The sequence below is a fragment of the Dermacentor variabilis genome, chromosome 3 (genome assembly GCF_050947875.1).
Source record: "Dermacentor variabilis isolate Ectoservices chromosome 3, ASM5094787v1, whole genome shotgun sequence".
Lineage (NCBI taxonomy): Eukaryota > Metazoa > Arthropoda > Arachnida > Ixodida > Ixodidae > Dermacentor > Dermacentor variabilis.
Genome location: NC_134570.1, coordinates 100342688 through 100368260, shown reverse-complemented (window position 1 = coordinate 100368260; position 25573 = coordinate 100342688). Strand labels below are relative to the sequence as shown.

General features: G+C 47.7%; 1 protein-coding gene across 4 annotated transcripts in view; it reads left to right on the top strand.

Moving 5' to 3' along the window:
* LOC142576102 (calcium/calmodulin-dependent protein kinase kinase 1) overlaps positions 1-25573 on the top strand; it is a 254529-nt gene that overhangs the window by 107600 nt on the left and 121356 nt on the right. The window contains exon 1 of one of the 4 annotated variants that reach the window (XM_075686049.1): positions 13370-13632. The exons of the other annotated variants lie outside the window; for them this stretch is intronic. The gene's annotated coding sequence lies outside the window, so the exon portion shown is untranslated. Of the gene's footprint in view, positions 1-13369; positions 13633-25573 lie in introns of those variants that run through there. 4 annotated transcript variants of the gene reach the window in all.

Sequence of the window (25573 nt, the reverse complement as noted above, 5' to 3'; positions counted from 1 at the left end):
TGAGTAAACTGTTATCATGTTTTCATCGTGTTAACCACGTGAAAAAGATTGAAAGAACGCGCGACCGCACTTTCTCCACTGGACGATAGTATGCGCAAGGAAAAAAAAAATGTTAGGCAGATTGAACGGACATTCTGGAATCTTTGCGAAGCCTAGCTTTCGTGAAGCCGTTAATGAAATGATATAAACTTGAACCATTTGGTTTCCTGAGTTCTTGGCGTAGTCTCAAGTGGCGCGCGCGCATCGTGTGTGAACAATTAAGTTACCTCCTGTTTCTTAATTGCGTCTTATTCACTTTAAGTTTACCGCCCGCATCTTGACCAGTCTCCGTTTTGGGTATGCGCCATACTATGGCAGCCATAATCATCGCCAACACGCCAGGATGAGCTCAAAGAGGTGATTGGCGTTGGCACGATAAAAGTCGATACACGCGATTGTGGGATAAGGGTTAGAAAAGTCGGCACATAAAAGATAGAAAGGCATTTTTGTGTTTTATTAAAGGAATTGTGTTCTTGATGACCCATATTTGTCTGGGATGATGACATTCGGGTGTACCGCTTTTATCACTGAGTGATATTGTAGAAGACACGGCCAGCAGCTTGGACACCTATAAGGGTAGCAAAGACTGTAGCGGTGTCCTTAGTGCAAGCAATTTCGCTAAGACAGCAGCCGCAGCAGCAGCAAACATCCGGCCTACTGCAACCGCCAGGAAAGTCCCCGAGGGTTGGGAAAGAAAGTTTCTCTTTAAAACTGGGCGATAAGAGTAAACACGAGTCATCACGAGTAATCCAGATGTTATGCGATTTTAATCCAGAAATTATGCGATTTCGAGCTCTCATACACGCTACAGAGGATATTACGCTGGAACGTAGCAAAGCGGTGAAGGGAGATCGCCATTAATTTTGCTGTAGCTCAATGAGTGCAGGCACCGTCCAATAGTTCCCTGTTTTCCATATATTTTCCATGATGTTCCCTTATGAATCAGTCAGTTCTCGTGGATTTTGTGTGACGAATTGAAATACAGCAGTAGTTTTACATATCTTATTAAAAATAGCACTGAAAGATAGGGCAGGCGCCGTCCAATAGTTCCCTGTTTTCCGTATATTTTCCATGATGTTCCTTTATGAATCAGTCAGTTCTCGTGGATAATGTGTGAAGAATCGAAATACAGCAATAGTTTTATATCTCTTATTAAAAATAGCACTGAAAGAATCTGATATCGTTGAACTGCCTACCTAGTTCACCAGATTTACTTAGCATATTCAAGGCCTGAAGCGTTAATACAAGTTGAATTTCTGTCGGGGCGTCCGTTCGATAAAGATAAACTGCACGTTTTTATGAACGCTAAAGACCACAAAACGTCAGCAGAGAAGTCATTGTCACCGATCACGTCTCTCTTCCACTTTACCCAGCGCAGAGTAGAGCTGGCTAGAGGAATGTGCCTCAGACCGACGTCTATGTCTTTTATATTGATGGACTTTTATCTGCCACTATCCAAATGAAAGATGCAGATTACAATTGGTCGTTCTACAGAGTGCCGCGGGCTTTCGCTGTTAGCATACTTCCTGCATTAGTCAAAAGTAAACTTGAACGGTTCATACCTGCTTTATCTGGAATTCATATCTCGCATAGAATTAGGTGGAGTAATGAAATGAGGAAATCTGCCGGCTGAAGATGAGCTCAGCTGCACCAAGATAGCGGTAATTAGGGATCGCTGAGAGATGCCTTTCACCTACAGTGAACATAAACAGGCAGTGGCGTAAACAATTAAAAAATATATCAATCTAATTAACTGAGGACTTAGAGAAAACCTTCGTTCTTCCACATTAGTGTACTTTACATAAGTTCAACTTTTTTAATGGCTAGCCTCACGCATGAGTGGTTAGAAACATGTACTGCACTTCTATTTTTTTATGAAAGGCCACGGCCATGTAAAGCTTTCAGCTGACGCAAAATGACATCGTGGAGCTGTTTTAGCACGTGTTGTTTGATCTCGCACCAGTGCATGCGGCGTTCCTTTTGTTACGGAGTCGGGGTTTCGTGGCCTTCAACAGCATCTGGTGGAAGCTCGAACATCGTTGACCATCGAAGAGGGTTCAGCACGGAAGACGAGCCGATGTAAAGGCAAGTAACAGAAGTTCAATACATCGTTACGGGTCAGCAGTGCGCTCCAAGAAAAAATACACTAAAACGTCCAGCCTGCTTGCATCTGCACGTAAGGTCACAGAAGATACTACACGTGGCGGTTCGCTGGCTTTCTTATACCCTCCAACATTCGGGCAACCTAATTCTCCGCAGCTCCCTGGTAGAGGGCCTGGTCAGGACACGTCGGGCCAACCTACACAGAGGTTCATGAAAGGGAAACCACTCCTTGGCGTAGAAGGGATGAACGTAGGGCAGAGGGGAGTAAGGTTTGCATATTCCGCGCATAATCCCGTCGCACACACCCGAAGGGACAAACCTTTTCCATTTGACGAGCGTAATGATTAGGCACGCCGTGACCCACGCGTTTGGGATCTGTTCTATTCACTGCCGCGCAAAGTGAAGGGTAAGATTTTGCGCTTTTGGTATTCATTACACGCACTAGTGCGTTAAAACAGAACCAATCTGGATGACTGGTTTAGATCGCCGGCTTCTCAATTAAGATATTCAGAATATCTGTTTGAGTACGTTCAATTTGCAGATATTCAGAACAAAACTGATGAAGAAATTGCAGTCACTGACCAAGTCAAGGTGAAACTAACACAGAGACATTTCGGGACCTGTACGGTTTCTTCGATCACACTAAAAGCGGGCAGGAGCTGCAAGTCGTTTTTATGCCAAAATGGGACGTAGAGAACGGGTGTAGTTGGCAAGCAGATTTCAATCAGTCTTGTTGATACTGTTGTCGCTAGTTTGAATAAATAAAGATTCTGACAAGGGTCGCGTCATCGGATTCCTTTCATTAGCTTTTATAGCAGCGTTTTCCCAATCGATGTGGTGACTCCGATTATCGCCGTGTTCGGCAAGGGCATTCGAGGCTTGTTTCTTGTTGGAGACGTCCCTTTGGTGCTCTTGAAATCTTCTCGTGAATATGCCGGTTTCGCCGATGTAACTGCAGCTGCAGTCTGCGCACGGCAACTTGTAGATGACACCGGCGTAATTCTTGCTTTCAAGCCGATCCTTTACGTTAAGAAGTTTATTTCTCAGCTTGTTGGATGTCATGCGTATCTTGAGAATACGCGGCTAAGAGCTTCGCTGACTCCAGGCACATATGCGATACCAGCGCCTTTCGTGAACGAAATGCGTCGAGACGGCTTGGGATGGAGCACATGAGCTTCCATTTTGTTAATAAACTTCTTGAGGTACCCGTTCCTGGATAATTCGTGACAAATTGTCTTCAGCTCGTTCTGCATTTCGTCGTCACTTGAGCAGATGCGTGCGGCCCGTGTCATGAGAGATGAGACGACGGATTGCATGTGGCAAGCCGGGTGACATGAATTGAAGTTTAAGTACCGGCCGGTAGGAGTCGCCTTCCTCTGCACGGCAAATGAGAGTCTCGTCCCATTCGCCGCTCGAGGACGTCAAGGAAGGAGAGGCTATTGTCACAGTCGTATTCTGGCTGCTTCTGCTGAGTTGAGAAGACGCAGGTGGCGTGAAGCGTCCTGCCTTCGCACAATACAGAAGCAGTCGTCTACGTAGCGGATGAAAACCTTTGGCGCGGGAGCGAATTCACCGAGGGCCTTCTGTTCAATGACCTCCATGACCAAGTTGGCGGTAGTAAGGGAAATGGAAGCACCCATGGCAGTTCCGCTAATCTGCCTGTAAAACTGTTTGTTGTAAGTGAAGTAGGTGTTGCTCAAACAAAAGTCTAAAAGCTCGCAAATTTCCAGTACTTCCAAAGGAGCGCGCTGAGTGAGCGTGTCGTCAGCCAGCAGGACATTTCTGCACGTAGATACGGCCAGGTCAACAGGCACTGAAGTAAAGAGCTACTTTACGTCAAATGACACCATAACGTCGTCTTCATCCAGGGAATTGTAGCGCACGGAAGGCTGAAGAATACGAAATGTGCGTCGCTGTCTTGCCGGCGAGCGGCCCCAGCACTTGGTGTAGGTAACCTGACAACCGGTGCAGCGGTGACCTTGTGAAGTGGACAATAGGCCGTTGTGGAACGCCTCGCTTATGAACTTCCCGTAATTCGTATATTGCAGGTGCGGACCCGTTAGTACATAAGAGGCGATGGTAGAGGTGTTTTTGCTGCGGTGGTACAAATTTAAAAACCTTCGAGAGGAGCTTTTGCAGTTTTGTTCGCAGGTTTACCGTGGGGTCTTTTTGGATCGCGACGTAGGTATCTTTGTATTAGAGCAAATCCTTCATTTTCTCATTTTCTCGAACCGGCAAATTCACGAGAAGATTAAAAGAGCACCAAAGGGACGTCTCTGACATGAAAAAAGCCTCGAACGCCCTTGCCGAACACGCCGATAGTCGCAGTCACCGCATCGATTGGGAAAACGCTGCTATAATAGCTAAGGAAAAGTATCCGATGACGCGACTCTTGTTAGTATCTTTATTTATTCAAATTACAGACAACGGCGTCAGTAAGACTGATGGCAATCTGCCTGCCAACTACACCTGTTCTCTGCTTCACATTTTGGCATAAAAATGATTTGGGGCTCTTGCCCGCTTTTACTGTGATCAAGGGTCTTGAAACTTATATATGTTATTTTCAACTTGACTTGGTCAGTGTCCACAATTATTTCATTATGTTACCTGACCAGACGAGCTTTCGTCGAACTCTTGACTACATTTTCTTCAGAACAAAACTGTATAGGGTTCACGTATGCTTGCCTGCATTGTGCTTAATATGAAGCTAGAGAAAGGCACTATCCTAACAAACGTATACTTAAAAGAATTGCGTCACTAAGAATAGATAGGTAATCACTTCATTAATAAGAAGTAAATATCCCACCGTGTGATTATAACCTAAGCAATGAAGACGAGAAAAAGGGTGTCAGTTTCTCTACCCATTGCTTTGGTCCGCAAGCGCTTATACTCAAGAAGATGAATGCTTCAGTCCCGTTATCAATCGAATCTTGATGCAAAGTATTCACCGGACGTAGTCCTACCAGCGCGCACGGTCCTCAACTCTTAAGTACCTCTTAGATATTCAAGTAGTCATTGCAGGCTAAATTTAAAATGGCAGCACGCAGTATAACACCTTGTTATTAGATATCCACGTTAGGCATCATATCAAATGGCTTCACCAATACGATATCAGTAATGCGGTCGATGCAATACAGCGTACCGTACAGTAATGAGCTGTATTTTCCAAGGTCATAAAAGCGACCATGGGCTGAGATTTATTACTGTTATATCCAAATACAGGACGGCGTTGTTACAGTTACGTACGTTGCATATTTTGACAAAAACAAAATCCACAGGATAGATACATACATAGACACTAAGCATTTGTCGAACCGCATTCCACTGCACAAGTCGGTGCCCTAATGTGCTGCTCACCGTCAGCTCCTGCCAGAAGCTTTATATAGTCTCACGAAAAGCAAGACATTAAGAGCTCAAAGAACACTCATCCCACAGTGTATACACAGTTTCTCTCCGGCATTCGAGGTATGTGTCTCGCGTAATGCCTCTATGAGAGGCGTCCTAAAGCAAACATGCCGGTATGACGCGCTCGGTGGGTTTTACCTTGTCGGTAAGCGCCGCATGTCCTCCGTAAGTGCTAGCTTTTCCTCCCCGAACCTACGAAACTGGCAGCACTCCTTCCTTGCATGCTATTTGCGATTCGGCGTGGCGCCCGCTGATGACGCGCAGTATGGTGCGGCGAGCGAGGCCCTAGTGACGCAATAAGCATATCGTTAACAGAGCTTCTTATTAGCCCCAACCGCGGGCTCGCTGGACGTGTGCTGCTATAAGCGCGTCACTGTGGCGCGCGAAATAGCAACCATTTGGTGCCTAAAGCCGTATAGCTTCTGATGCCCTCTGCATACGGACGAGCGGGTAATAAAGGCGGCAATAAAAATGAATGCCAGGCACTTGCTTTAAGTATAGAGGGACTGACAGGAAAGACTGGCCGGGGAAAACAAGGGTGTAGTAGGATGAAAATGTGCATGGCCGACATTTACACCATGCGGATAAAGATAGCGTCACTTACCGATGCGACGGCCAGCCTGTCTGATCTCCGGTTCTATTACCGCCATCACTCGTGCCCACCTATTCTATTCGATTGCCGAATGCGTGCTGCCGTTTTCAGTGCTCCCACTGCGAAACGTATTTCGATGCCGCTTAGCTTCTTTGAAGGCAACGGAGTTTATACGGAGATTACTGGAGCTCACCTTCCTTTAGCAGTCGTTTACTCGTCCCTCACAATAGATCCGGCCCCGGTAATCCCGGACAATTCTTGGCCATTTTTCCGACTAGCCATATACATTTCTGCTCATGCATCTGTATTGTTGAATCAGATGCCCTTAGGTCTTCTTTACAATGTTTCCTTGTAGAAATGAACTCTTAATTTAAGAAGCTATCGTGGCATATTTGAAATGGTAGCGGGCACCGAATAACAGATGTACGACATTCGCCTCGGTAATTTTGCTGGGTTATATACTTCTATTCCGCCTTAAACCTTTTTTAGAACATTCACGAGGGGTTTAACTCATAGAACATGATATATAAATTCGTAAGTTGTCCCGTCGATAGCACAGTTGCTAGAGTTGTGGACTGTAGAATCCATAGGTTACATTATGAAAGATCTCATGGCAGACAAAAAATACAAAAATTAAAGGAAGCTATGGGCATCTTGTTGGCAGTACATCTGAGTGTGCTCAAATAACCGCAATGGCTATGATACTCGTGCATGCTGAATCTCCATATTGTCGGTTTGCAGCGACTTTATTGCCACATTTCCTTTTGCCATAGCTTTGAAACGTTCACGTACTGTTGCATTTGGAGACGATCCCACCGCTGTCAACCAGTTGTTGGATCTAGAGGACAATCCCGATTGCTGTCCCCCGGATTTTTGTACCTTGCCGTTGGGTGCGGTAGTTGGCCGAGGTTGAGGCGGACTTTGGGATGAAAAGTGGAGGTTTATTTACATTATTTACAGTGAGAGTACAAAGAAATTAGGTCGTAAAGTCATTACGGGCCGGCAGCAACTCGGACGCTGCGGCCCTGGCAAGAAGCTCGAAAGAGATGAATGAACGAATGCTCTCTTGCTGCTCCCGGTCCCTGGCTTTTAAGCCCTTCGATGTCTCGAAGTCACGTCATGTTCGGCCAATTGGCGAGCCCACTCAGGTGACGCCATTTTCGTCCAATCGGCGAGCCCGCTCAGGTATCGCCATTTTCGGCTAATGGTATGCGCCCGTGCGATTGTGTCACACCCGGCGCAGAGGGTCGCTCCTTGGGCTCCAATTGTCCGAGGGCTTATTTTCTCTCTGCGGTATTGCTTTGCTGGCTTGCAAGCGACGTCACAATAGGCGGAAGGGGGCGACGTTTCAGTGCTGCAAAACAGCTTTGCTCGGGACCTGCGTTACCTAGAACCGTACCACGCTCCCGCTACACTTTCCGGAAGAGTCAAGCAGTGAATAACTCCACCTGCGGCGCACGAGGTGGGGGACGCCAACTCGTCTGCACGTGCCGCACCTCAGGAACGGGGTGGATGTGCTTCTGCGCTCCTTAATTAGCTGTGGCGCGATTCGATGTTGTCTGGTGAACTCGAAGGAGGCTCAGGAAAAGGTCCCGTATCTAACAGTACCAAGCAACAATAGTGGTCAAATTTAGAGTGTAGGTTTAAATATTGTTATCGTGAGGTATGCTTTGCTCCATTACTGGAAGAGTCCTGTAGGTCGAGAATTTCTTGTCTCACATTGGTTCATACTTCTGTTATAGAAAAAAATAGATCTTCAAACTCCTTCCTTCGAGCACAAAAGCCCAATGCTCTAACCCCTATAGGCCAAGTTTTAATGCAAATTACTCGGCTGCCAAAGCCCACTAGCAATTTGAGAAGTTTGGAGCAGGCGTCACCTGCCAGTTTGCCATGTTCTTTTGTCGCGAAGCTCGCACTTTCAGATGCTGTGCTATACTGTTCCGCCTTCAGAATTCGCCGTCATTCCCCAGCGCTTTCTTCGTGGCAGTTAACGCTACGCAGAAACTACTTCTGCGGCGCTAGGTTATATCGCGTACCCGGCTCCATATGGTAACGTGGTGGAGGCTTCGGGTTGAAGAAATCATAAGCTCCGAAGTTGGAGCCAGCAGGATTTCTGGAACTTGTACAAAACCTGTTTACATCATTCAATAGGAAAAAGAGAAAAGAGTCATATGTTTGGCAAGGAGCGTCTGGATGAGCCTCGTACCCATGGCTCAAAGCGTCGTCTCTGCTGCCCCCGCGGTGGGGCAACTCGTTCTTCCTTTTGTGGCGCTTCTTCTCTGGCAGGGTAAGCTCGTTATGGGAAAATTAGCAACCCCAGCATCGCGTTGGAACTGACCTCCGACTAGCTTACCTGCATAGTTCTCGCATTCTCTTGTGCATGACAAACAGCATGTTGTCTACTGAAGTCATAACACGTAGAAACTACTCTACGTTGTACCGGCTTCCTTGTGGACCCCGGTTGATCACACTTTAGCTTTTCTTCGGCGGAGGAAAAATGATATCGTCGGTTTAATGTAGAATACGTGACATAACCTCAGGTACTTATACGATTCTATGACAAGTATAACGACGGATAATCAGCGGCACAAAGACGAAAAAAAAAGGAAATAAACTTTATTCCTAGTTCCCGTCTTTCTTGAGCTAATTTTTCTCCGTCATTATGCTACTTTATAAACCTGCTCGAATTTGGGCGCTTGCAAATATGACAAGTATAGTCGCTGATGACGTCACAATCCGTGTTTCTCTGGCTTAACCTCGTCCAGTACATATGTCGAACCCAACAAAGCCTCGCTTCGAACGACCGGAGTAGAAATCATGCCGTCGCCGTCACGTGCTCGTCGACGCCGTCGTGTTGCTGCTGCCGTCGCACACGCACGCTCGGGTCACACACACAGCTGCTCCTCTTACCCGGGCAGGTTGGTCTACCTGGTAATCCTTCGCGTATTGCAAATAGATAGCCAGCTAACGGCAAATAGATTCGCATGTCGTTCCCAAGGCGCATGAAATCTGCTTCATTTATTTCAAGTATGCTGCCATACGTGCGAAAACGACCTCACCATTGTTCCTCAACGCACCTTGTAAACCTGCAGCGGTGACCCTGGCTTCGGTTTCGAGAACAGTTCGCAGTCATGGCAAACGAAACAGAAGCGTTTCTTTAGGCCAAGAAGGATACTCAGCACGCCGTGGGGAATGTGTGTTTGTAATGATGTTTCTGGTTCACAGCCTGAAGATGGCCTACACATTTGTTTTATGTTTCTTAAATGTCATAATTCCAAATCAAAATGCATTATCCAATTAATTTCTTGTCACCGATGCACTGAATTCGAAATAACGGCAACGCCGCTACCAGGTTAACCTTGATGCTGTTTCGTTTTAACGTGAAATACTTCTGTTGGGGCGGGTTATGGAAAATTAATCACGTTTTGTAAACTACACTCGTGTTGTCTTAGGCTAAAATATACATATACATATAAGGAAACTTGACCTTCAATGGGCTGAGACACAGTGAAAGAAAGAGGAGTCATTTAAAATCATACCACGACACCCCACAACGGTTTTCTCCATCCCGCCGGTTACTGGAGCTGCCATACTTGAATAGCTTTCTTCTCATCCCAGCCTGTCGGCAGCGCTAACTTCGTGAAAAGAGAGAGAAATAGAAGTAAGTCTGGTTGACTAGAGGGTGTCCACGTGGCTACAACGCACGTAGAAGTAGGATAACAGGGAGGGAAACACACAAGGGGTTACATGAATCACGTACAGTAGAGAGGCAAAACAAACAACTCAAACGCGAATCATTTATTCTTTTGCAACTACTGGCGCTGCTCTTCGCGCAACATCAACCTTGAATTCGTGCTTTGGCAGTGCTCTCGCAGGAAACAAAGCGGAAACTTTGCCATTTTCCTCCTCACGGCTTCAGCGCGTCGCTTGGACGCACAGTCATTGCTCGCCATGTAGTTACAGAGCAGCCGCATCGCGAATACACGAAGCGCTTATTTATACGAGCCCGTAGTGGCCTACATTCGTGGATGTTGTGGCACTTTCTTCGCTCTGCAATGACCCGTGTCGCAGCGGCGAAGCATAGTGGGGCGTTGGGCGCTAACACGGTATACGTTGGATTAGCTTGAGTCGGCCTGGGCTTCGACGCACGAGAAACGTTAGCCACTCGAACGGGGCCCGGCTGGGTGCTCCACGTGGCGAGGGCCAGGGCGCCTCATTAGTGCGTCTCTCGCTGCTTTCCGCGGCTTTGACCACGCTCGGTGCCAACTGTGCCAACGAAGAGGTGAAGCAAGAAGATTAGGAGCAAATACCCTACGTACGCGTTCATCGGGGCTGCGCTTGCTACTCGTTAGCGCGCAGTATACTCCGGTTTGGGGCACTGCCGACCACGCGAGAGTGCGTCGGTGCGCGTATTGTGTTGCTCTTGCGGACGCGCGTCTTGAAACGCAGGATGTTCGAGCCCGGCAACAGTGCTTGGGGTATCAATCGATCTGTGCAGCAGCAAGGGTTGTGTGATGTACAAAGTGAGAAGGAAAATTTCCTAGGTTCACTCCGGGAAGATCCGACTTGAATGCTTGCACAGGAAACATTTATGCGGGTCGCGCAAGACGCAGTCCGACAAAATCAGTTGCCCTTGAGTCGCTGAGCAACGCAAACAATACTGTCCTTTGCATCGTAACGGACTGTATCGATGTGCCGTGGTTCCAGCAGCTGCTCCTCGTTTTCAAATAGATGTGATGCTAACATTGCAAGAGCGCTTCCGGTATGCGCACTACGCCTTGGCTGCATTACAACTTTGTCGCCGTAACACTCAGACCATTCATAAAGATGTTGGTGTTTAGTCAGTTCCAACTGGGGTCATTTAGCTATGCTTTTAAGCTCGTGTGCTTCGTTCGTTGTGACTCCATTTTGAACACGGAGAAAACAGCGAAAATATAGTGGGAATGCATAGGTGTAGTGGTGTTTTTGAATCAGTATAGGACAGCGAAAATTTCAGGTTAGCCAGATCCTGAAATGCTTCAAGAGCTGCGCCTGGGGCATAGCAGACAACAGAGTACGTAGTAATTAACATTCATCATAGATTAAGATGTAAAAATACAATCGTCAAACACACACACACACACACACACACACAAAAAAAAAACAAAGTCCAATATCTAGCCTGAAACGCGTCATGTCAAAGCAATGATGCATCAGGAAACGCACAATGAAGTATATAAACCTGGAAGCCGCAAAGAGAGAGCTCTTTGGTTTTTGGATCTACGTATTATTCTCGCGTAGTTACAGATTTATTAAAGAATATATATTCGTCAACAAATCTAAAACCAGCGCCGAAGATGAAAAATAGTGAAAACAAAGCATCATGTGTGGCAGGGCTTCCCAATGCCGCCCGAAAACACGAGTGTCAAAAAGCAAGTCAGAATAGCACCACCATATTTCTCTGGTTTCGACGTCTTGGTTCTTGACATTGACTGGATGTCCTTGCGTAGTTGGAAATGCTTGAGGTAATTACCGCGGAAACGGATGATTACTTGTTCGTAATGTTTTCCGGCCACACGTACTCGAACATGATGCAACTAACAGAAACGCAGTTGCTGTGTTTTGTCATTATGGCTAAACACCACACTGCAGGGACGCCTGTGTGTTCTTCATGAAGATAGCGGCTCTTCCACAGGCAACTCTGCGGTATTTAAAGTCGGAGAGAAACACTGACCAGAAGCTTCATGCAATAGTACGAATTTAGCTCAAACGTTGAATAGCGAGCCGCTGTTTGTTATGAGTCTGGCAGCCTTATAACGGCGTAAAATTGCAGCCTCAGCTAACACCACAGCGCCGGGCACATCTGGGGCCGAATTCGCAAAGCTTTTTCTTCGTAAGTGCTCTTTTTCATTGGCTGATCGCCTTCGTTAATAATATGTCCTACATCAGTATTGGCTGGCACGAACGCTATTCGCGTAAGTGTGTTTTGTGAATGCGAGCCACTTCTGGGGGCTGAATAAATTTTGCGCGGCGATTCAAGACTAGATTTTGCGGCAAGTTATGGAAAGGTCAAGTGATTGAGAAGAGGAAATTGTATTGTAAATAAGATTTCTTCGCGTTGAGATAATTATTACTGCTGCCAAGAGTGCGGTGCAGTATAGTATTCATTGGGTTATACGTGGCCAAATTGAAGATGTGCCCCGTCAAAACTTATAAACAGTGTTTTAGAAGGTGCAACGGCCGTGTTGTTAATTGTTTACGGTGAGAGCGCGGGGCTGTCGGCTTTTCCCGTTTTCTTGTACGCTGTTTTATGACGACTGAGTATTTTCAACAGCGTTACACTACTAACAGCGCAATACAAAGCATCACCAAACACAGTATCTAGAAATTTTTTGTTTCCCTCACTCTTACGCCTGTTCATATTCACTCATATACGCGCTTTTATTAGCTTCAACTGAAACTGCTATCACGTCCTTTTTTCTGCAATGTCTGAATGAGACAGGCGCCAGAAGTGTTTGTAGTTCTTAAATTCTTTGTGCTTTGGCACACAGAAATAAGTTGGCATCTCAGGCGCCCGACGTCTTAATACTCTGTGAGCGAGGAGACCGTAACGAGCTCTCGCGCTCCAAGGCACTGCGCTGGGCCCTAGTGCCAAGAGTTCATTTATCATGAGCCCACGATTCTTGTTTCTTTCTTCTTCTTCGTCTTCTTCTTTCACCGTGTTTGTAAACACCGCGCTCGCTCACCCGTGCGTAAGAAGGCCGGCATCCAGCGGCCGCCGTGGAGGAGGACGAGCAGAAACGGCTCCCGGTGCGAGAAGCCCTCGCGGATCATCCACCGCTCGGCTAAAATTACTCCCAACGGTTTCCCGCGCGCTGAGACAGCTCTCTCGCGCGGTGTCTTGGCACGCACTCCGGCTTGCCGTCGACGCGTCTCGCGCCTCTCGTTGGGAGCGAGACAAAAGCGTGGCGAGGACCAACATCACGCGACAGGGCTGCGACGACGTGGCGCACGCACTCTGTCACGCCATAGTTTCCTGCACCGGCTGTCGTATAGCTCCGACGACCTTCGGAGCACCACCGCCTTCCACGGCTCTCCTCCGAGTCCGTTTCCGAGAGTCGATTACTCCCTAGGCTTGCGCGGCATTTTGTACACTATACGCCTTTTGTTACGTCACCCTCTTTCTTCTCACCCTCTCAGGGGCCCTGCAGAGATTTAATTCCGCGCCCGCTAGGCGTTAGTCCTCGCGCAACAGTCTGGAGTGCCGTATTTTGCTGCGCCCTATAGCGTGCGACTGCGTCGCGCAGGTGTTTGCGCGCGCAATCTGGCCCCTGGCGGATTAGGACGTGCTGCACGCAACAGTAGAGCGAGCGGAGCTCGCAAGTGCGAAGCTTCTTTTGCCGCCCTGCCGTCGCCTTGCATTAGTGAGTCGACTGGGCACTGCCGCTCGATCGTAAGTCGCTTCGGGGCGGGCGACCTGACTCAGCGCTTCGGGACGAGAGAGAGAGGGAGAGGTACGGTTTCTTGCACGTTTACCCGTCGAAGACGTGACGTGTTCTATGCTGTTACGTCACCCGAGAACGCCGCTCCTTTTGCGGAGAGCTTTAGGGTTAATTCTTTAGTTGTACGACTTGCAATAGAGGTTCTTACAGTGTTACGGTGTGAGACGGAGCAGATTATCGTAATCGTTTTTGTTGCAGTATGAGAAGTTGTGTTCATTGAGCACGAACCTAATTTTGCTAATACTGATGGTTACTACTACTACCACTACTACTAATACTCCTACTACGAATAATAATAATAATAATAATAATAATAATAATAATAATAATAATAATAATAATAATAATAATAATACCTGCTTTCGCAGGCGCCTATCGATCTGCAATAATTCCTAATTGCGAAGTAATTTAGCATTTTCTCAACCATCTTCTTCACAACAATGTCTTCTCCTTTGGTGAGATGTGGTCACATGGTTAAGGTTTTAGGGCACACGAACCGCGCAGGTAGTTTGGAACTTCCGTTAAACTGTAGCAGCATTCCGTACTGTGGCTCTTACATGACTTGTCTATTCTGTTGCATTGTCACATCGTGGTGGCAGTATACTGGAATACAGTAGAAGTGTAGTCTCAAGCAACTTAGATACGTATCCTCCTATCGCCGTCGCACAGTGGCCGTAAGGGCCTTACTGTGTGAGGAGTGACTGTTGTCTTGCGTAGAGATATTTGCCCTCCTTCGTGACAAGGAAAGTCAGTGTGTTAGCTAACTGATTTCTTCTTGAATCATTTTCGTTGCTTTCTTTCATTATCGTTTCTCAACTTTTCTGCTTAGGAAAGAAAGTAAAAAGAATTAGTGGGACAGCGATCCGAACACCAGACTCGGAATCGAAAGCTATTTGCTGCGAATAAATGTAACGCTACAGAAATAAAAAGTACATTTTCTTTTCGCCAACAGAACGACGGGAAGGCAATTTATGAGAGCTTAATGAAAACTTCACTCACGAATGTTTCGTTCGCGTAATAGAGGCATTTAAATAGAACGACGGCGCCGCTGAGTCCTACCGCTACATTAATGCCCTTTCAAGATGAAATATGGCCTTTATGAGTGATATGGGGCGTACAAGCTGTGTGCTTTGCTCGAAGCATCGCTGTTTCGTTATAATGATGTCTGTTCGCGCAGCCTATAATGATGTCTGCTCTTGAAGTTTTTATAGCGACAACTTAAATCATCAACTTCACGAATGAGTGATGAGTAACTTACGCCTCGAAACGGTGACGGTCATATTCAAACGAAATGTGTTGACTCGTATTCGTTAAACCTAATGCGCACATTGGCTGATGATATGATCAAAAACCGAGTTTTAATGCTTCATTTTGTCCTCATCACTGACGCATTTATTTACACGTCCTCGCGCTTTTGATTTGCCCTCCAATGTGTTTGTAACATGTTCTGCAAGAAACACTGAAGTGGATGAGTAAGGGAAGCCACACCTTACCATAAAACGTTCAACGTAAACGGACGTTCGGCGTAATCTCACGGGACGCCCCTAGAAAATATAAAGATTTTACCACTGTATTTTGCAGTTGTAATTAAGGTACAAATAATCGAGGAGCACGCGGTCGGGGAAAACAGCCATTGAGAAAATGCCGAATTCTAGAGCTTTCATTCGATATTAGCCGCTTCGTAGGCGACTCGACAAATTACGATTGTTGGCCGTGCAACTGTTTCTCGATGCTGAAGCTTTCAAATTGCGAATTCTGAAATTGCGAAGTTCGTCATCGAGGCTCATATGTTTTATCACGTAAATGCCTTATCTCCTGTAGATGATTGATATACGCTAAAGTAGCGAACCCAGAGCCCACGTGACACCGTGCGCTGAACCATACGCTACCCTAACGTCATATATTATCGGAAACGGCAAGGTGATGAGCACAGGCACTTGGACTGAAAAACGATACTCATGCAGTCAGTGTTCAGTGACAATGAGTGTAACCCCTCATATACCAGATTCCTTGCTAATATCCTTGTACGTGCATACCTGTAGCACTGTCTTATTTTTTATACCCCGTGCGTGTCCAACCGGTCCACCAAGAATTCCGACCGTATAGCGGCAGTCGACCTTAGAATTGGAATACAAAAAAAAAAGAAATGAAGTGAAGCGGTAAAGCGTGAGACAGTCTGACTAGAAATACTGCACCAGGCAAGGACGAGATCAACTACAAGACATTACGCAATCTAGAAGCCACAGCGATAGAAGCCTTGCTAGAATTCAACAATGATTGCCCAGAAACGGGCAAGATGTTGGCCGCGTGGTAATAAGCGGATGTAACCATCTTCCCAAATATCGGAAAGCTGTTAGTCATAGAGTTCTTGCGGGCTGATTTCGAGTTCAGACAAATTATACGAACATACGATTATCAACAGGCTTTCGCTACACCTGGAAGGCAACGGACACATCCCAAGCCCGATGGCGCCTATCAACACAAGATAACCTCCTTCAGGTCAAGCAGGAAGTATATAGACATGCTAAGTACAAGCAATAAGAGAGCCGTCCTAACGTGAGACGCCATGACAGCTTTCAATAATCTCTAGCAGAAAGCGATACTTCTACGTGTCAGCTATTTCAACGGCAAGGAGATAGCTTACAGTTACATCAAAGACTTTCCAACCGAATGTACCGCAACCGCGGGAATAGGAGATGGAACACACGAAAAAAAAAAGCCGACAAATCCCACGCCCTGTGGGAATCGTTGTTATGCGAAGCAGTGTGGGGGAGTCTACTAAGTTAACCAAACGACCATAAGAGCAACAAACGTAGGCGGCTTGATGATAGATACTGTCTAAGTGGCAAATGTCCGCCAAGAAATGCTTCGCATTTAAAAAAAATGAGGTCCCGGCCAAAGGCATGCACGGGGGCAGGTTAATTGCCCCTCTGCTCTTTAACCTGACACTGAGCACCCCGCCGAACGTCCTTGGTGACGTGGGGGGAACTGGACACGCCCCTATGTGGTCAACTTAGCCATAAGTACGCTTGGGAGATGGATGGCAGGAAAACAAGAAATCTTACGGAAGACAGTAGAGACAACTGACAGGTACCTGGATTCTTCTGGATTATCATGTGATGCTGGTAAATCCGAACTCCTTATTCTGAGAAAGCTAACAAGAGGGCGCCCCTAACAAGAGATACCATATTCTGAGGCAATGCTGAATGGAATCCACATCCCAGAAATCAGTACTCTCCGTGTCCTTGGATTGGTCTTCTAGAAGAATGAAACGGGCCTTGTCACAGTACAGCAACATCAAGATGCAGTCACGCAGGTTACGCGCCTGGTGAAGAGGGTCAAAAACAGAAGACATGAATTAGAGGGACAAGGCACACAAAGAGTATGGGCACAGGGGGAGCACTGAATTGTGTTGACTGTTGGCGTTGCCGTCGTTTTCCACGCTGATTCGAAGAATGCCAAATACAAAGGATAGTGGAAGAATCAAGTTGAAAATAATGATAAGAAAGTCGTACGAATTCGCAGTGGGACTACAATCTACAACGTCAACAGAGAAACTGCTCAAACTAGGAGTACATATTAAATCGGAAGATTGGTGGGGGCTCACACGACTAGCCAAAGAGAATAACTTGAACTTACCACTACCAGTGTGGGAGGCGGTAGGACGAGGTAGCCGCCGCGGCCACGGTTCATTTAGGCCGGCCAGCCATGGCTCCGCGGGACCTGGGGAGCGGCAGATACCGCGCACACTCAGGTAAAGCGCGCTAGCGGGTTCTATTCACATGAGCCGATCTTCTTCGCCTGCTATGGAGGCGTTGGTCGCGCCGTTACAACATTTCAACACCCCTCAGAATATTTGGATACATTCTAGAGGAGAAACACAACAGTCCCCAATGCGTGCCCCTGGCTCTGAGAGCAAGGATACACGTAGAAATCACACCTGGAAAGATGCGCCCAGAGTACAACGAGAGAACACAAGCGACAACCATCGCTCTAGGCGGCAGTAATTAGCCAGACCGCATTCAGCGTCACCAAGAACCAAGACATCCCCGCAACGTATATTGTCTGCACCACAGGGTACACATGCTTGGCGGGAAACCTAGGAGCTCACGCCGCATCCCGAGAATATGTACTCCTGGCAACACCCATCAAGATGTCTCCTACCGTCAGACCCAAACGAAGGGCACAAAGCAAATATTGTGACATTTTGTAGCATTATAAAAACAAAGAAACAAACAAACAAAGAAAGAAACGGGCGGGAGTAGCGGGCACCGCACTACAAGCTCAATAGACAAGAAGCTGCCACACTGCGCTTTACTTCAGATGGGCAATTACCTTCGCAGCACTCTACTACGCGCGATGTATGCAGGAGACTGCAAATTCTGCCGTGCGCCAGACACCTCCTACTACATGGCCTAGGAATACAGCACGAACATACAGACAATGCCCATCCAATCGCCAACTGAAGACCAGTGGGAAGTGACACTGACAAGTACAAGTTCAGTGAATCAACTATGGCTGGTGAACAGCGCTACGCTGTCAGCACAGGGCCATGGCTACTGTTAGATACGGGACCGTTTCCTGAGCCTGCTTCGAGTTCACCAAACCACATCGAATCGCGCCACAGCTAGTTAAGGAGCGCAGAAGCATGTATACCACATTCCCGAGGCGCGGTACGTGCAAGCAAGTTGGCGGCCCCCACCTCGTACGCCGCATCTGGAGCTATTGACTGCTTGACTCTTCCAGAAAGTGAAGCGAGAGCCTGGCACTGTTCCAGGTAATGTGGGTCCAAGAGGCAAGACGGGTGTAATGCACCGTGAAGCCCTGGCAGCAATCCCCCCGTCCGCCTTTGTGAAGGCATTTGCAGACCGGGAAGGCAATACCGCAGAGAGAAGTAAGCCCTCGGACAATTGGGGCCCAAGGAGCGACCCTGTGCGCCGGGTGTGACACAATCGCACGGGCGCCTACCATTGGTCGAAAATGACGACAGCTGAGCGGGCTCGCCGATTGGCCGAAAATGGCGTCACCTGAGCGGGCTCGCCGATTGGCCGAACGTGACGTGACTTCGAGACTCCGAAGGGCTTAAAAGCCAGAGACCGGGAGCAGCAAGAGAGCATTCCTTCATTCATCTCTTTCGAGCTTCTTGCCATGGGCCGCAGCGTCCGAGTTGCTGGCGGCCCGTAATGACTTTATGACTGTTCATTTCTTTGTACTCTCAGTGTAAATAATGTAAATAAACCTCCAATTTTCATCTCAAAGTCTTCCTCAACCTCGGCCAACTCCCGCACTCAACGGCAAGGTAACTAACTCACGCCACCCAAGGTAGCTAACTCACGCGACCCAAACGAAGTCCTAATGTTTCTACTGAGAGATTCTTTAAGTTACGTAGCCACCCCATAGCCTCAAAACGTAAAATTAAATTGCGTATATAGTTGAACGTCGGAAACAGCACTGTAATTTACGTTGAGCCCCGTATAACGAAGGATTATAGAATGAGTTTTGACCACATGGAAAGTACCGTACACGACTGTTTTAGTGTTCCGCTTCTGCCGCCGTGAAATCTCGGCCGCCGTGTACGGGAGTCGAAAAACCGACCTTAGAAACAGAAGGCTGTAGCCACTGTCAGTATAGTCACTTCGGTGGGCACCCCGCAATCTTGGCACGTGGAGAAACCTGTTGCAAGCGTCGGACACCTAATAAATCTTAGAGCGAAAAAAAAAGTATAGTTTGCTCAAAAGACGCTCTGCACTTCACGCACTTGTAATCGACGGCTGGGCGCTTAGAAACTCCTCAAGCGTCTCGCAAAATAAAATAAAAAATTACCGACGATTACGTTACTTCCTAATGCGAAATTTGAGCGCAGCAAATAAGCTGTTTCACCTTTTCGATAGATTGAGGCAAAGAAATCGAGCAACACATGTATGCGCTATCACAGAATTTTTTTTTATTTTTCACACGTATTCCTTTAACAAAGACTCCACTAGGTAAGCTTCTGCTTCGGCGGCACGCACCTCTGGATTCTGACGGCGACGGCGCTGGGCCTCTGCTCTCGCAGCTCATTTAGCAGCAGCAGCAGCAGCAGCAGACGGAGGACTTCCATCGGTCGTCTCGCTCATGGCTCAGAAAGAACTGGCAGATAATTTCGCAGTGGCGAACGGCAGCGGCAATTTCGGCTCGGGCGGTGCACATATACAGATCCGCCGCCACCGATCTGGCTCTCTGATTGCCACCGCACAGGGCGAACGGCAGCGGCAATTTCGGCTCGGGCGGTGCACATATACAGATCCGCCGCCACCGATCTGGCTCTCTGATTGCCACCGCACAGGGGTTGCATTGGACGAGGAGCGAAGAAAGGAATTAAGTTCGAGCCGGCGCTTTGACAACCGGAGACTCGCAGGAAGAGGGGGGAGGGGGGCGGCGTGTACACCCAGCGGCAAACGATGGGGGCAGAAGCGCGCGCAGCAAGCGGACAACACGATAAAGGGAGGAGGGAAGAGATAGCAGCGACTGACTGATGCCGCTGACGCCGATAGTGAGTCAACCCCAGCTGCGGAGTTGGTTTCAGGGACAACGCCGCCGATGCCGACACAAACAATATGATACCCTCGCTTCCGCAGCGCTAAGAACCAGGTCTAGCCGTGGGAAGGTGGTCACGTATTCGTCGACGTGCCGGGGCCTACGTGAAATAACCGGCGCGTCGGCAACTGAAGAGCACCCTATCCGCCACACAAGAACAGGGGGGGGGGACCCTTTCCTCCTCTTTCTGCATGGCGGCGACGGTGTTCTATGCAGTCACGTTATCTTGACTCTCTAGCGGCGTCAGCGGCATCCAGCGGTATCAGTCGGTCGCTGCTAGCGCTGGGGGGATGAAAGGGGGGCGGAGCTGGTTACGAGGCCGACGACAACGCCGACGACGACGCGAAACCCAGGAACGGACGCCAAAGAGCTGCGCTCTAAAACAAACACTACGCGTAGATTTGAGAGATAATCGCTTGTCAGAGCTTAAATACTGTCGGAGCCCCCCTAGCCTATTTCACATCAGTATCAACTATCCATGACCCTTCCAAACAGCTCCGAAAAAGAATGCAGTACTTTTGGAACAATCCTATATCCTTGTTTTTTTTTTCGTGAAGCATGCTCAATATAATTGAGCGAAGGAGAGTTGGCAGTGTCCCCGGCGCGATTATCGATTACGTCACCGTCCCGAAAACAGCTAAACTTACCCACACACGCCCCCCTTATCAGAACTTCCGTTGGGAAAAGACAAAAGCATAGCGTGCTGCCCTATTTCTCGACGCCCACTCTCTACTGCGGATTGCATTGAAGCCCATCTTCACGCCGCGAGCAAGACCGTAATGGAAGAAAGTTCGATTGCAGAAGGGAAGCGAGGTCTTGCAGTGGCAAGGCCAGCTGAGCCACGAAAAACAAACAAACAAAGAAGTTCCAGTTGTTTTCAGTTTGTACTGTTGGTACTGCTTTCCTCAATCCAACTTTCCCGAACGCAGTGTTCTCGATTATTTGTTTTTGTTTTTCTTTATCACTCAGAAGCCAGTCTGCAAGCTCCTTTTTTAGGTGCAACTAGTAGAGAGCCGGCTGTCGTACGGCTTCTCGCAAATTGCCTCGCTGCTCAGTGACATTGTTCGGTTAAAACGCAGAGCCCTGGCATAAATTCGTAGAACGGAAATTTTATTAGACGCAGTCAAGCGTAATCGACGCTTGACTCAGAGAACCACTACGTGCACATATGTCTCGGAGCTATGCGAAATTCTTCAGATCAAGGTCAATTTTCCTGACATACATTGAGTGAAAAAAAATCCGGACATCTAGGCGATGTCGACACCTCTTCAGTATCAGAGATAAGGATTTTATTTCCAGCAAAGGCAGATAAGTCGTCCTGGGCTGGTGTGTTCAAGTCTGATGCTCTGCACTGGGGAAAACGGAAGCGGTGTAGAAACGCTGGGATGAATGATGAGGGTGATGATGATGATGTCCACAATACAGCAGCCAGTAATGGCCCTATACTAGGGCCATTACTTCCGTGACGTGCGGGAACTTGAACAATGCTTTCGCTGTGTGCCTCGTCAGCTACAGGATATCAAATCTATCCTATAGATGGATAATGACGTCCTGTATCTATGTGCCTTGAAATCAATGTCCGTGGCATTTTTTTTTCAACGTCATTGTAGCCCTGGCCATCAACAGCACTGTGCTGCAGCCCAACTTAAAACACCCTAACAATAGCTGTTCTGACGGACGCGTACTACATTATGAAATCTCGCGTGTATACCTCCCGTAGCAAGAGAGTTGAATGGTGGCATTTGTTTTGCGACATGCGTGATTATTTTCGCTGTGAAGACATGTCTGCTCTGATTTCGCTTTCCGGAACACGTGTATCTTAACTGGCACTTGTAAATCAAACTGCGTAGGTGACAGTAAACGTAAAAGTATTAATTTGGCTGAAAGCGTTAAAATTTTCATTTAAAAAGATACTGTCGTAAAATTGTAAATGAGTGCCGCTCTTCTCTCTTTCTTTTTTTTCTGCTTCCCGTTCCGAACTCTTTCTTGGCTTTCTCTTTGAATTTAAACATTACTGTGGGATCGGAGACCGTAATATGTTGAGTGACTGCCGCGGTGGAACCATGTCTCATGCGTTCTGCTGCTGAGCAAAAGGTCGACGGTTCGAAGCCCGGCCGTGGCGATGGAGACGAAATGCAGAGAAAGAAAAGCGCTCATGCACTTAGGGTAAGGTGCACGTAAAGAATCTAGGGTGGTTTCCGAATGTATCCGGAGTCATCGGTGTCGCTCAGAGCCCCGCTGTAGCTTTGGGAGATTAAACGCCATGAATCTATCAATTGTTCCGTTCATTTTTCGTTCTTGCCATCCTATGTCATGGGCTGGCACGACGCCGCAGGCCTTCGCCATTGATTGTGCCGGCCACTTGATACGAAATGAGTAAAAATGGAAAGTGCAGAATGCTCAGGTTATTACGGCGCCTGTTCATTGCGTTTTCTTATCGCAGCTTTATCGAAGTCGTATTATTTTATTTTTTTTATGTTTCCAAGAACAAGTCGCCGCATTCGCACCACGCTTCGATGCGCCTGGCCTACGGCTCTGTGACGTCATTTCATTGACGTCGAGTTTACGTAACTGCGGACTCATGCACGGGTGGTTACTCGCAACAACAGCCCCATCAAACGGTATCCTTGTTTATGGGCGGTCATCTGCGCTTGGTTTCAAGGCGATTAGCATTGCCTACCAGGGGTGCTATTCTCGACTCGCATGGCGGCTTCACGACCACCGTTATCCGCCATGTTGACTCTCTGATCCGCTGTGGCGAGCTCACGTGCCTTGAAATTTGTGCAGGGATACGGAAGTTTTGCGAAACGTCATTTTGCGTTTTCATCAAGATGACGAAACGTGACGTGGAGCTGCAAATTTTATGGACTAATACATTTTTTTGGTCCTTGGTAGATATATTGTGATGTTAGCGCTTCAAAAGGAATGTGAGCGGTAGCGTGCAGAAGCCAGTGCAATGCATCTGCAATTGCGCGAATATGTGGTGGCGATCCAAGATATGCGCCATATGCGCTGACTGGCTGAAGGAAAATCTCGTGAGGAGCGTCACAGGTAGGACTGTTTCGTAAACGTCATTTTGACGATGCGTGACGTTGCGCTGGGCCGCCATTGCGGAGATTTCCGCCATAATTTTTGCTACGACGAGCCGCGCGAATTATGCTAATGAGCAGCCATATGCAATGGCAGCCGAGAGGAATGCGTATAGCCACATTTTCCCCGTCGTTTGGCGCCACGAAAATCTTTTGTTCATAACGCGTGCTCATAGTATTTGCATGACTCTCGGGTAGTGCTGGCATTTGTGTTTGGGGCCATCATTTTTTAAAAGAACGCGTTTATACAAAATAATATTGGTTGAACATAGCAAACTTTCGGCAATGTTGTCCACTTTTCACTGCTGAATTTGTATTGTAATCAAGATTAATGCCTTTTCGCACAATCAAAAGTTATGACAATGGCCTCTTTCTAATTTGTAAAAAGAAATGTACGCAAGGCGGCGCCTTGAAGTTTCCTCCCGCGGTGCGAGTAACCAGCAAAATGAACAAGAGATGGCAGCGCCGGCACTTGCGTCGCGCTAGTGGATGTCTCTGGCGCGCGCAACGCTATCGGTGATATTCGGCCGTTTCTCAGCCAGCCGAGTCGGGCTGAGTCACTTGCGTTTCACGAGATAGTGATAAAGTAGCCTAGAACGTGCGCGCATCACCACTGGTAGGTCGCGTATGTTGTCTCAAGCAAGAAAACAAGAGCGTCGGCACCAACATGCGAGGACTCATTCCATTTTCCGGGGACACGCATCCTAGCTATTGAAGCAGACGACGGCTTGTACGCAGCAGACGACTGAAGCGAGAAGCGTTTTCGACGGAATAATTATACGCTTTGAGATAGCTGCTTTATTTTTACTGCGGAGGAAAACTGTTTTGCTTTACCGATAACGCTACATTCAGTGCCTTCATTTCAGTTTCTTAGGCGAAACGTCAAGTTGGCGTCACGTTACGCAAGCAAAACGGGGCCACCAGCGCCATTTTGTTCGCGTCGCGCCTACGTCACGCATCGAAGAAAATGGCGGAATGTCCAGAATAGCGCCCCAGGGCAGGTTTTTCTTCTCCGAGTGGCAGACGAGAGGCTAGGAGCGCGTAGAAAAGGAGAGGGCTTCGGTGACGCTGAGCTAGCACGTTGCAAGTAGATAACAGTGTGTGAAAGGTTTGAGCTGTCTTCTCTGGTTGGTCCGCATCCCTTTCCTTTGCTTGTGGTGTGCCGTCGACGATTGCGGAGATACCGCCAAAAACAGTCGATCAGTGAAGCAGAGTTCGCAGAGCAATATTATATAGCGATGCCGAAAAGGCCGGACAACGTTATACTGCCGGGCAGAAATCTTTATTCTGCCCTAAGAAACCAATTCTTGCCAGTAGCGTCAAGTACACATCGCCTGAGCGATCCGTGAACAGCCAGCTTCTATTCTTCCGGAACGAAGCAGCCTCCGCGTATTCCACAAAATGTCGACGTTTTGTTCCGCATAATAAGGCATCGTTATTGAGTAAAACGTCACTCTGACGTGGGGACATGGTTTTGTGACGTCGCGTGACAGAAAGGCGAACTGGATGCGGCCCGAAAATATTTTCTCCGATCACTGAAGGCTAACGGGGACGAAAGGCGTATAATCAGAAAAAAAAAAGCTTTTTCTTTCATTTTGCCCAATGATGTATAATCAGTATGTACACGCTATGTTGATATTGGGAGTTCACTAAGCTTTGGTGACGTCGCGTGAGTTACTGGTGAAGCCGCCGTTGCTTTACAGAATGTTTTCCCAATCGCGGGGGGCTTAGCGAAGGAAACGATATAGAAACGGATTTTAATGGCTTTACGTTATAGCTCCCCTGTTCTGAAACTGTCGCCTTTATGTGCCTCATCGCGTTTTTAAAGTGGCGCTTCCAGCTGCTTTGTGAAAAGTCATTTACCTTGCTAGTCGCAATTTATCCATCGCAAACCTAAACCACAGTCAAACGGGCACATTTAGTGACAAATTGAGCCAGTGCACTTCATCGCTGGGAGTTTCACATTTGCGGCACGCTGGAACACTGAGAAAGGAAACAGTAATATCTTAACTTATGGCAGCGTCGCTGAGTAAGCGGCGAGCACGACATTCGGCATCATTCCTTTCGAGGCAGTTTTGCGCAAAATAACCAAACGGTGAGTCGTCGCGAGCTGAGAAGACACGACGGCACCTCTTGCACCCGACACTCTATAGCGACGGGCTGCGCGTTTGCGATTTCAGTGCTGGCTAAGATTTGCCAAACGCCGCTGGTTTCTACTGGCAGTCGATTTCCATCAGCGACATTGCACCGCGAACGCTTGTAACGTTTCAAGCCGCATGGAAACGGTA